The sequence below is a fragment of the Ipomoea triloba genome, chromosome 10, assembly GCF_003576645.1.
Source record: "Ipomoea triloba cultivar NCNSP0323 chromosome 10, ASM357664v1".
NCBI classification, from domain to species: Eukaryota; Viridiplantae; Streptophyta; class Magnoliopsida; order Solanales; family Convolvulaceae; genus Ipomoea; species Ipomoea triloba.
Genome location: NC_044925.1, coordinates 23,980,981 through 23,990,884, shown reverse-complemented (window position 1 = coordinate 23,990,884; position 9,904 = coordinate 23,980,981). Strand labels below are relative to the sequence as shown.

General features: G+C 33.6%; 1 long non-coding RNA gene across 1 annotated transcript in view; it reads right to left on the bottom strand.

The window, feature by feature from the left end:
- LOC116032998 overlaps nucleotides 1-1,282 on the bottom strand; it is a 3,329-nt gene extending 2,047 nt beyond the window's left edge. The window contains exon 1 of the long non-coding RNA XR_004100817.1: nucleotides 879-1,282. This is a non-coding gene — a long non-coding RNA (uncharacterized LOC116032998). The remainder of the gene's footprint in view (nucleotides 1-878) is intronic.
- Between the last annotated feature and the right edge of the window lie 8,622 nt (nucleotides 1,283-9,904).

Genomic DNA, 9,904 nt, shown 5'->3' with positions numbered 1-9,904 from the left:
AAAAGTAAAAACAAAAAAAAAAAAAAAAAAAAAAAAAGAGGAAACCAACCCCCGTCCCCCTCCCCCTCATTCGTCTCCAGGCCGGAGGCAAAGAGTCTCCCCTCGTCTCCAGGCCGGAGACGAAGAGTCTCTTCGTCTCCAGGACGAACAATACCTCTTTTTCTCCGGCCTGGATATGAAGAATCTCTCTTCGTCTCCGAGAGGAGACGGAGAAGAAGGTCGCCGGAGACGAAGTGGGTGGCCGGAAGTTTTTTTTTTTTTTTAATATATATATATATATTACTAAAATACTTTTTAAAACAAACAACAATAACCATTTAATGCATTAGGTATTCATTCCATTTTTCATCAATAACCATTTAATGCATTAGGTATTCATTCCATTTTTCATGTTGAACTTCACACAATATATTATGTTTTTAAAAAATTGTCCTTTTTTATTTTTTTATGAAATACCACAATATTTAAGTTAGCCAAATGAATTAACCTAGATGATGATGATGATGATGAAAGAACAACTCATACTAATAATAATAAAAAAAACTCATACTACTACAAATAATAATAAACAATTCGTACTAATAATAATAATAATAATAATAATAATAATAATAATAATAATAATAACTTCAAGTTCATGCATGCACACAAACATTCCATTTTTTATGTTCAACTTCACACGTTGTTTTTAAAGTTCATGCATGCTATAGAATTATTGCTTACTTACACAACATAACTCTCCAAACAACATAAAAATTTTTAAGTTCCTCGTAAAATATTTTATTTTAACTAAACCCTACACACTAATTAAATAATTAATTATACATTGACAAAATAAAATAATAAATATGATGATGACAAAGCTACAATAGTATTACCGTTTTTTTACAGGTTCACCGAAAAATAACAAGGCCAATTTTTTTCACTGTTTGTCGGTCACCGTCACCGTCACCCGCTTCCAAATTTTGTTGTTGATTCTTGCTGAAACTCCAATCACTTGGGAAAGGGAAGTAGATTAAGAGGTTGGGAGTGAGTTTTAGAAAAACTTAACGTAAAAAAAAATGAAGAAAGAAAGAGAGGATTTATGAAGGTTGAGGAGAGAATTATTTTTGGTTATACAATTTATGAAGAAGGGTGAGAAAATCTGGAAGTAAATATCTGAGAGGGAAGTTGTTGGGGGTTGGGGAATTGGGGTAATAAATAATTTTGGGTTTTGGGAAAAAAAAAAGGAGTTGAATGCCGTGTACTCTGTGGCTTTTGGGTAGGCAGAGAGGGAAGGCTTTTGGGTAGGTGGAGGGGAATTAAATTGAGGAGAAAGAATCGGTGATTGGAGTACCGTTTTCTCTCTCCTCATTACTTCACCATTTACTTTTATTACTTTTTCTCACTTTTTCTCAGCTAACTCATTAAACGGTGATGAGAGTACCGACTTGTATGCAACTCTAATTTTAAAACGGCAATGGGATCAGTACTTTACACAATATTGTCCAACCCTACCTGACATGCACAATATTGTCTCTCTCCTCTCTCAAATACACATTATAGTCATAAGCCCGAAATAGTTGTAAGAAAGGGTGAGATATTTCAGTGAGTTCAAAGTAGAAAATGCAGCGGAAGGAAGTGTTCCAGTCAAGTAATTTGATTTAAGAATAAGAACACGAAGGGATGTCAAATTTCCAAGACATGAAGGTATTCTTCCTTCAAAACTATTTGATTTCAAATCCAACTCTTCAAGGTTGCTCAACTTGCACAAACCTGCAAAGTTACGAAATACAATGCAAGTTAGAACTAATTAAGAAAATAATATAACAGAATTTAACCTTGTCATCAATAAATAAAACAAAACAGTGTACTCTCGTGAAGGTGAGAACAAATCTCAGCTATTCATCAGTTTATCAATAATTGAAGGTTTAGTAAAAAAATTCGATGTCAATTTTATAATTATTGAAAATTTTCAAATTCGTAATATTTTAAGTTGGGTCATTAATAATAACATGTTCATCTCCACTGGAAGTGTAATTTCACAAAGTCACAACTCACAATAATTAATTTTGATTTTTTAATACATTTTTTTTGGGTTTGACTTATTTGAACGATTAAGCTAGGGTTATTTCACTCAAAACGGCGTCATTTTGAATGAAATATTCTATATTTTTTAATGAACAATAAAAAAAAAATTGGCAGCCTAGGCGGGCGCGCGTAGGTAGCCTAGAACACTGATTACGGTGAAAATCTAGGTGCCGATAGGTGCAATTTTTACAACTATGGTATATATATAGAGAGAGAAAGAGAGGGAGAGAGAGAGAGTTTATATGCACACGTATGTGGTTTATTTATGTAGTTTATAACTTGGGAAATGGAAATGCAAATGCATGACAAAGGAAATCCGCAACACATTACATACTAAGATTAATGAAATACCTCCATCTATTAAGGAACCATTTATCAGTCGATTGTCCATGAAAGATAAAAACTTTAAAGAGGTTAAAGACCCAAGGGAATGGGGAATTTTTCCTCGCAGTTCATTAGAAGCAAAATTGAGGAGCTCCAGATGTTTCAAGGTTGTCAGCTCTACAGAAACAGGTGAATTATTGTGTTATGCATCAAAATACTAAATTAAGAAATAAAGCTAGACCGGGAAATGATGAATTAAATTGAATAGATTCTAATATTTGACGCACCTTCAATGTGAGACCAAGTATTGATCCTGTTGCCTTCCATATTAAGGATTTTAAGTGAGCTCAGCAAATCTAATCGTGGAATTTCATCAAACCAATTGTCACTTAAATCCAAAACCTGCAACTTGCTTACATTTAGTACTCCACGGAATCCTCGTATGCTGTTACCATCTAAGCTCAGATTCTGTAGTTCTCTGAAGGGAAGAAAGAGCGAAGCATTTAGGAAAAAATCATCAGAAGTCCAAAGCCTAATATCGGCAAGAGAGAGTTGGATGACATGGTGATTGGATTGGTGACACTTGAACATTTCCCACATGCAGCAATCCTTTTCTTCGATCTTCATTATCACCCCAAGAAGAAAGGGCAGTGGTTCCGTTAAAGGCATCTTTTAGTATCAAAAGTGCTCTTCTTTCTTCTTCCTCACACCCAACACTTCCATTAGCCTGCAACTGAAGTACCACAAAGCTTAACAATATCCATAAACAAACACAATGATTCTTCATAGAAATCAAACAAGTCTCTAATATAAAATAGCCATAACAAGAGCAGTAAATGCACTTAGGCCACAATTCCCGCCCAAACAAAAATGCTGCCGTTTTGGGGTAGAAAAAATGCCGCTCGAATTAGCATACTTAGGGGAGTTAATGCGCTGGCTGTCTAACTAAGAAAGGTAACAACGTTAATTAATTTTTTTGTTCGGGCGTGTTTTAAAAAAGGTAACGACGCCATGATTAGAGTTCATGGGGAAATCGAATCGTTTACAACGATTCGGCAAACGAGGACTCTTCATTTATATAGCACCGGGAATGAAAAAACAATTATTCAGCCTGTAGAAGTCTGCCAGTTTCAAACTTAAGAGTTGTGATTTGGATCACAATATATATTACAAGCGCAGAATCACTCTCAATATATATCTCAAGCGCAGAATCACTCTCAACATCCAAAACTCAGATCCATTTGCATTTAACTTCAGTCCAATATGGGGATGTATTCTCTGGCTACCGGATTGTCTACCTTCAACAATAGGAGTGCAATAAAGGTTAGAGTAATTCGTAGCTACGTGGTACGGGAAAAGAAAGGCTCTGCTCACCTAAAGAGTCAAGAATTGGTCTTACACGACCCAGAGGTATGTGTTCTTGGCTTTTAATCTGCAGCATTAGAGATTGCTATTGTTGCTTCTTAATCTGCATAGATTACAATTAGTCATATTAGTCATACGTATGTACTGCAGAAATAATATCACATACATTCTCTGTTGCAAATATTAATAACCATATAATTGAACATACATTCTCTGTTGCAAATATTAATAACCATATAATTGATAGGGAAATGTCATTCATAAATATTAATAACCATATAATTGATAGGGAAATGTCATTCATGCAACTATACCAGCATATAATTGATAGGGAAATGTCATTCATGCAACTATACCAGCAAAAATTGTTCCAAAGTTTAGCAAGGGTTTTGTAGAAGGCAAAGTGTATGCTATTAAGAACTTTTATGTTGTTTCGAACTGGCATACCTACAAGACCAACATGAACGAATATATGATGCAGTTGAATCATGAAACTATTTACAAAGAGTTGAGGTCAGAGAATTTCCCTTGGTTAATGTACAGATTGAGGCCTTTTGATAGTTTGAAAGGTAATTCAGAATTAAATGAGAAAGAGCTCATTGGTAAGATTTCTAACCTATTAGTATTCTTTTTAGTTCATTCGCATTACTCATGGCAGGCTGTTATGTCTATATTTTTTTTTCAGTCAAGTTATTTCCAATTTTCTGAATTATTTAATAGATATCATTGGTCGGGTTGTTGAAGTCTATGAACCTCAAGAAAAAAAGATTGGTGGAAATAATGCTAGGCTCATAGACTTTGTGCTTGAGGATGCCCAGTAAGTATAAAACTATTGATGATAATGCTATATTATTTACAAACAAACTTATTTCTGTGTTTAAACAAACAGTAGCCAGAAGTTAACCTGCACGTTTTGGGACGACCACGTTTCCAAGATTCAGCATTTATATGAATCTCCTTCCAAAGATCCTGTGATAGTTCTCATACAATTCTGTCGGATAAAAAGAGGGCTCAGAGGTTAGTCAAATCTGCATTTACAATTCTGCACATAACCATTCTGAAAGAATTAATTCCTCAATTAATTTTTGTTGCATTTTATTTCAGATGGTGAGGTCAAGATCTGCTCATCTTATGATGTAACTCAAGTGCTTTTCAATCTGGAATATCCAGAATTTATCAACTTCAGGGACAGGTATGTGTATGTTATACATTTAATTTCTGCATTCTGTTTCTCTTTACATGTACTCAACTTCATGGTTTCTACTATATTTGAATTTCAGTCTTACGGACATAGGATATCAAACACCTATGAGAAGTATAGCATCCCTATCCAGTTTTAGTTTTACCAACACTATGGATGAATCCAGCAGTAAGTCTATGGAACTAACCACCATAAAGGAGATCTATGACAATGATAAGGTAATAAAACATTTTAAATTACCTTTGTAGGATATTTTTCATCTACATCCTCTCTAATTCATAACTGTGTCAATGCAGTATGGAGATTTTTGGGTGGCCGCAAGGATATCGGGTGTTGTTAATCCGACTGAATGGTTTTATAGCTCCTGTAGGAAGCCGGGATGCTACAAAAAACTAAAAATTTCTGAAGGAGTCAATAAATGTTTCAAGTGTTTTCAGACTTGGGAAACTGGGATTTTAAGGTATAAGATTACACTAAGAGTTGTTGACCTGAAGGGTAATGCTTCATTTTTAATGTGGGATAGGGAGTGCCAGGAGTTGATAGGAATGCCAGCAACAGAGCTATATGAAAAGAGTAATAAGGTAAGTTATTTGTTTTTAATTTTTGAATATCTACTCAATTTATTATAACTAATTCTCACTAATTCCTATATTTTTTTTCAGAACAATCAGCCATTAAAGCAGATCACAGAGTTGGCAGGCAAGACTTTGCTGTTTCAGATTACAGCAAAGTCAGATCACACATCCTACCGTAACACTCCATTTCCCGTGCTGAGGATAAACAATGACCCACATATTATCAAAGAACATTGCAGTCAACTGCTGAAACTAGAAGATAATGCTTGCAACTCTAACATGCAAATCAGTCTGGGTGATGATGATTTTTTGGAGGTATGGATGAATCCATTAATTTCTAATCTATAAATAAACGCTTTCACATTACATATAAATATTTTACATGTACTTACATTGCATTTGCATTTTAGGTTTTTTTAAGTGATGAAGCTGAAAGTCCCATAGCAAGTATTCCCCATGTTGCTGTTGGTGATTCAACTGAGGGACCTGTCAAGAGGTGCTTGCTGGATCAGTTTTCATCAACACAGAGTGGCAAGAAGCAGAAAGAGATTCAAGACATCAAAGTGAAGTTAGAGAAAATAGATTGAATGCATTTACTGACAAGTTTGAGAAACTGAGAAAAACTTTTATATGCTCAAGGGTTTTGATACTGGGCAGTGGTTTTGTAATTTTAATTCTGTACTATGTTGTGTCCTTTTTTGGCAGATGGGTACTGTATTCCTAACACTATTGCACTCGGGAAATCATTTCTAAGATTCACTTATTAAATCTTAGTACAGTGTTAGGAACTTTTACTTTGACATTATAGATGTTATGCATAGTATTATGTTGTTCTCTTTGCAGGTATCTAGCAAGCTAGAGGACTGGAGGAAAACACTATGGAATACAGTAAAGATTGCATCCAAGGAATTAGGTTTTTATACATTACAGTGTTTTATCAAGGATATTAAAGTTTAGGCAGTTTTTAGGCTGTTTGTATTAGTATGGTAATCAAGCTTTTCTTTAGTGGTGAGCTCCCAAGGATGGTTGTACAACTGTAATGAAAAAATAGTTTCCTGTAAACATTTTTTTTTTCAGAAGTATATATTCACAATTCTAATGAAGGAAATTTTTTTCATTCATTTTGGGTCCACTAATGCAATCAACACTAAGCCTGCATTGTCCTATTTTAATATTAAAACAAAACTTATAATCCCAAAAAATACTGCAATAAATTAGATATAAATTAATGTCAGCGACTTATCTCTAAGCTCATATCAACTCAGCTGCTTATCTTCTAAACCAGCTTATGGAAGATGTTTCTGCATAAAAGAAAACAACAACTGTGAATCAAAATGTGGGATTAAGTAAATGGCCTGCTACAGTTAAGGAGCACAAAGGATAAAGTAATGAACTAAACTTTGTTCTCTTTTATAAATACTTTTAAAACTGATCCATTAAGTTCATTAAAACAATATTTTAATCACTAACAGTTACAGACTTACTTAGAATGATAATGATTTGCAATAACTGGAAAACTTATAAGGAACTTGCAATACTTTACAGCCTTACTTAGACCAAGATACTGACTTCCAAGTTCCTTAATGTATACATAAATATTTCATAATGACACTTGGTGCCTTTGTACATAATTTTCCAAAATAAAATGCAACCTATTACTTCAAGCTTTTGCAGCACCTCTTTACCTTCACATCTTGGCTGTGAACCAAAGGAACCAATGATATCCTCCTATCTTGCAACAATTAAATCAGTATCTTGCACTCCATATAAATGTTTCTGTACTATGGCAACTCAACCTGCAGACTATTGTTCAAGACAGTGTAGATATGACTCCAAACAACATTAAACTCTAAGTTAATGCTAACTCTCAATTGGAAAATACAACACATGCAGTGGCAGAAACAATACACGTTCATGCCAAAACTAAGCCTTGAGGTTTTGCCAAAACTATAATTACAATTTTAAATAATGGTAGTGGCAGAAACAACCAAACAAACCACCCCAAACAATTTAGTACCAAATGCCTATTTGCCAAATCTACACATGTCGGTTTTTGGTAAAACGGGACAAGCACCTGAGCTAATAGTTTCAGGTGTAGACTTTTTCTCATTTTGTCATTGTATAACATTTGAGTTAGTACTCAACCATTAAAACAAAAAACAGCAAATCAGTATTGGCTACTCATTAGGCATCAGAATGTAGTTTCATCATCTACCAAACCTACATTATACATATTAGTCACAACAAGGAAAATCAAATAATAATCACTAAATAAACAGATGATATACATTGACAGATTTACCATTTATAGGAAGTTTTGCCAAATGATTTTTACTATTGATCTAGCAACATTAATTACTTTTGAGACTCTTAGTATTCCAACAGTCTAATAGATACCAGTGCAAACATAAAGGCTACCAAAACAATCATTATTATTCTCACAGGATTATCAACCAGCAATATAAAAACCCTAAACCTTGAAAGCAAATTTTACACACACAGCTACAATTGATGAATGCTAATAATGAAGCAACTTACCAAGTCAGCTCTCATTGGCAGTAAAAGGAAACACCCTCAGCCTATAATACCAGGTACGCATTGAGTATTCTTCAGTATTAACATTTTCTGCTCAGTGCTTTGCAGAAGATCATTACTTATAACACTGTAGCTTTATATTCATCTCTAATGGGTCCAAAAACCACAGAATACTCATAGTTTCACGAAGATTAGTATCCAATAACAACAGATTTGACTAATATTTACAGAATGTATACAGAAATTGACCTCCCTCTACACATAAACAAAATCATTGCTGAATAAGTTAATCTACTGAAGTTAATCTACAGCACAGTCTGGAAACCAAAAACCCTAGACCCAATTTCTATCGATGTTGGGTAAGACTTCGTAAAATTAATTCAGATAACAACCAGATTGATTTCGATTTTTTACCTAAAATCGACGCTCAAATAGAGTACCTAAATCCAGATTACAGCGGATATAGGGTTTAACAAACACTTACCAAATCATTCAGTTGAACCAAAGTACATCCAAAAACAATGGGTTGTAATTCTCGGACCATTAGGAAATAGCAGAGGATGAAGATCGAGAGTGAGATAGCGATAGTGAGATACCGTGGTCGGAGGCTGTTAGAATTAATGAATCACGCTGTTGCTATTTGGAGCACAGAACTGAGGTAAGCGGGTTGAAGACAACACCAGGCTTTCCAAATCGCTATCTCACTCTCATTTGCTTAGTACACGTATCTCTCTTGCAAAGAGAATACGTGTACTTAGCAGGTGAAACCCCTGCTTTTTAATTTTTTTTTCTTTTTTATATTATTTTTATTTTGTTTTACTTTTTTGCTATTTATATGTACACAAGAATTTTATATATTTTTCCAGAAATATATATATTGATGGAAATGAAAAATTATATTTGCGATGTGTAAATGAATGTTGTGGCAAGTCATATTTGTATTCCGTTAGATAGCAAGCCTAGCAATTTAAGAATTTAAATCAAGTCAAAATTCATTAAAATGCCGGCTTTTCAATATTACTAATTTCTTTTCTAATTGTAATCTTTTTTTGTGATTTACAGATAAAGAGAACGCGTCATGCATAGAGTTCAGTAATAATCATACTCCTAAACATGGAAATGGGTTGCAATTTCCTGATCCCTACGTTTTTTGTGTATTTGAAAATTCAATCAATTCACCATTGAGCATTATAACTCATAGTAAGTATTCATAAACGTCGATGCATAAACATTTTATACCCGTCATTTTTTAAACATTTCATATTCACAGGTGGTCAACTAATTAAATCGAGTATTAGTTGCAACAAGAACCAGTCTCAAAGTGTTATATCAAATGAAGGTATAAAACTAATCTAATATTTCCCATTTGCATGTTATTAGAATATTTATTTTATCTTTTTTCTATTAAATAGTATAATGCTTTTTGTTTGAATCATTTCAACTTGAGATGTGGTAACTGAACACAAATTATATCGTTTTGAGTATGTCTCATGCTTGGAATTTGTTTTTTCTCAGCGGGTACAACTTCAGTTCAACGATTCAAAGTTAGAGGACCATTAATTGATGTCACTAACGGTCAGTCACATAAACCATATTTATTTAACATAAACATTTGCTTTATTTTATATTAAAAATGTAATGGTTTTTAAAATTTTCTAATTAGTTCGGCCTTCTAAAGCACAATGTACAACAAAAGGAGACAAAAAAACTGTAATTTGCTACAATGATTTACAAAAGGCAATACCTTTTCGAGCAACGTCATCTACGCCGAATGTGCAAACATTAAGCAATTTGAGTACAGGTTAGTTCTTCTAAATTATAGATTATTTCATCA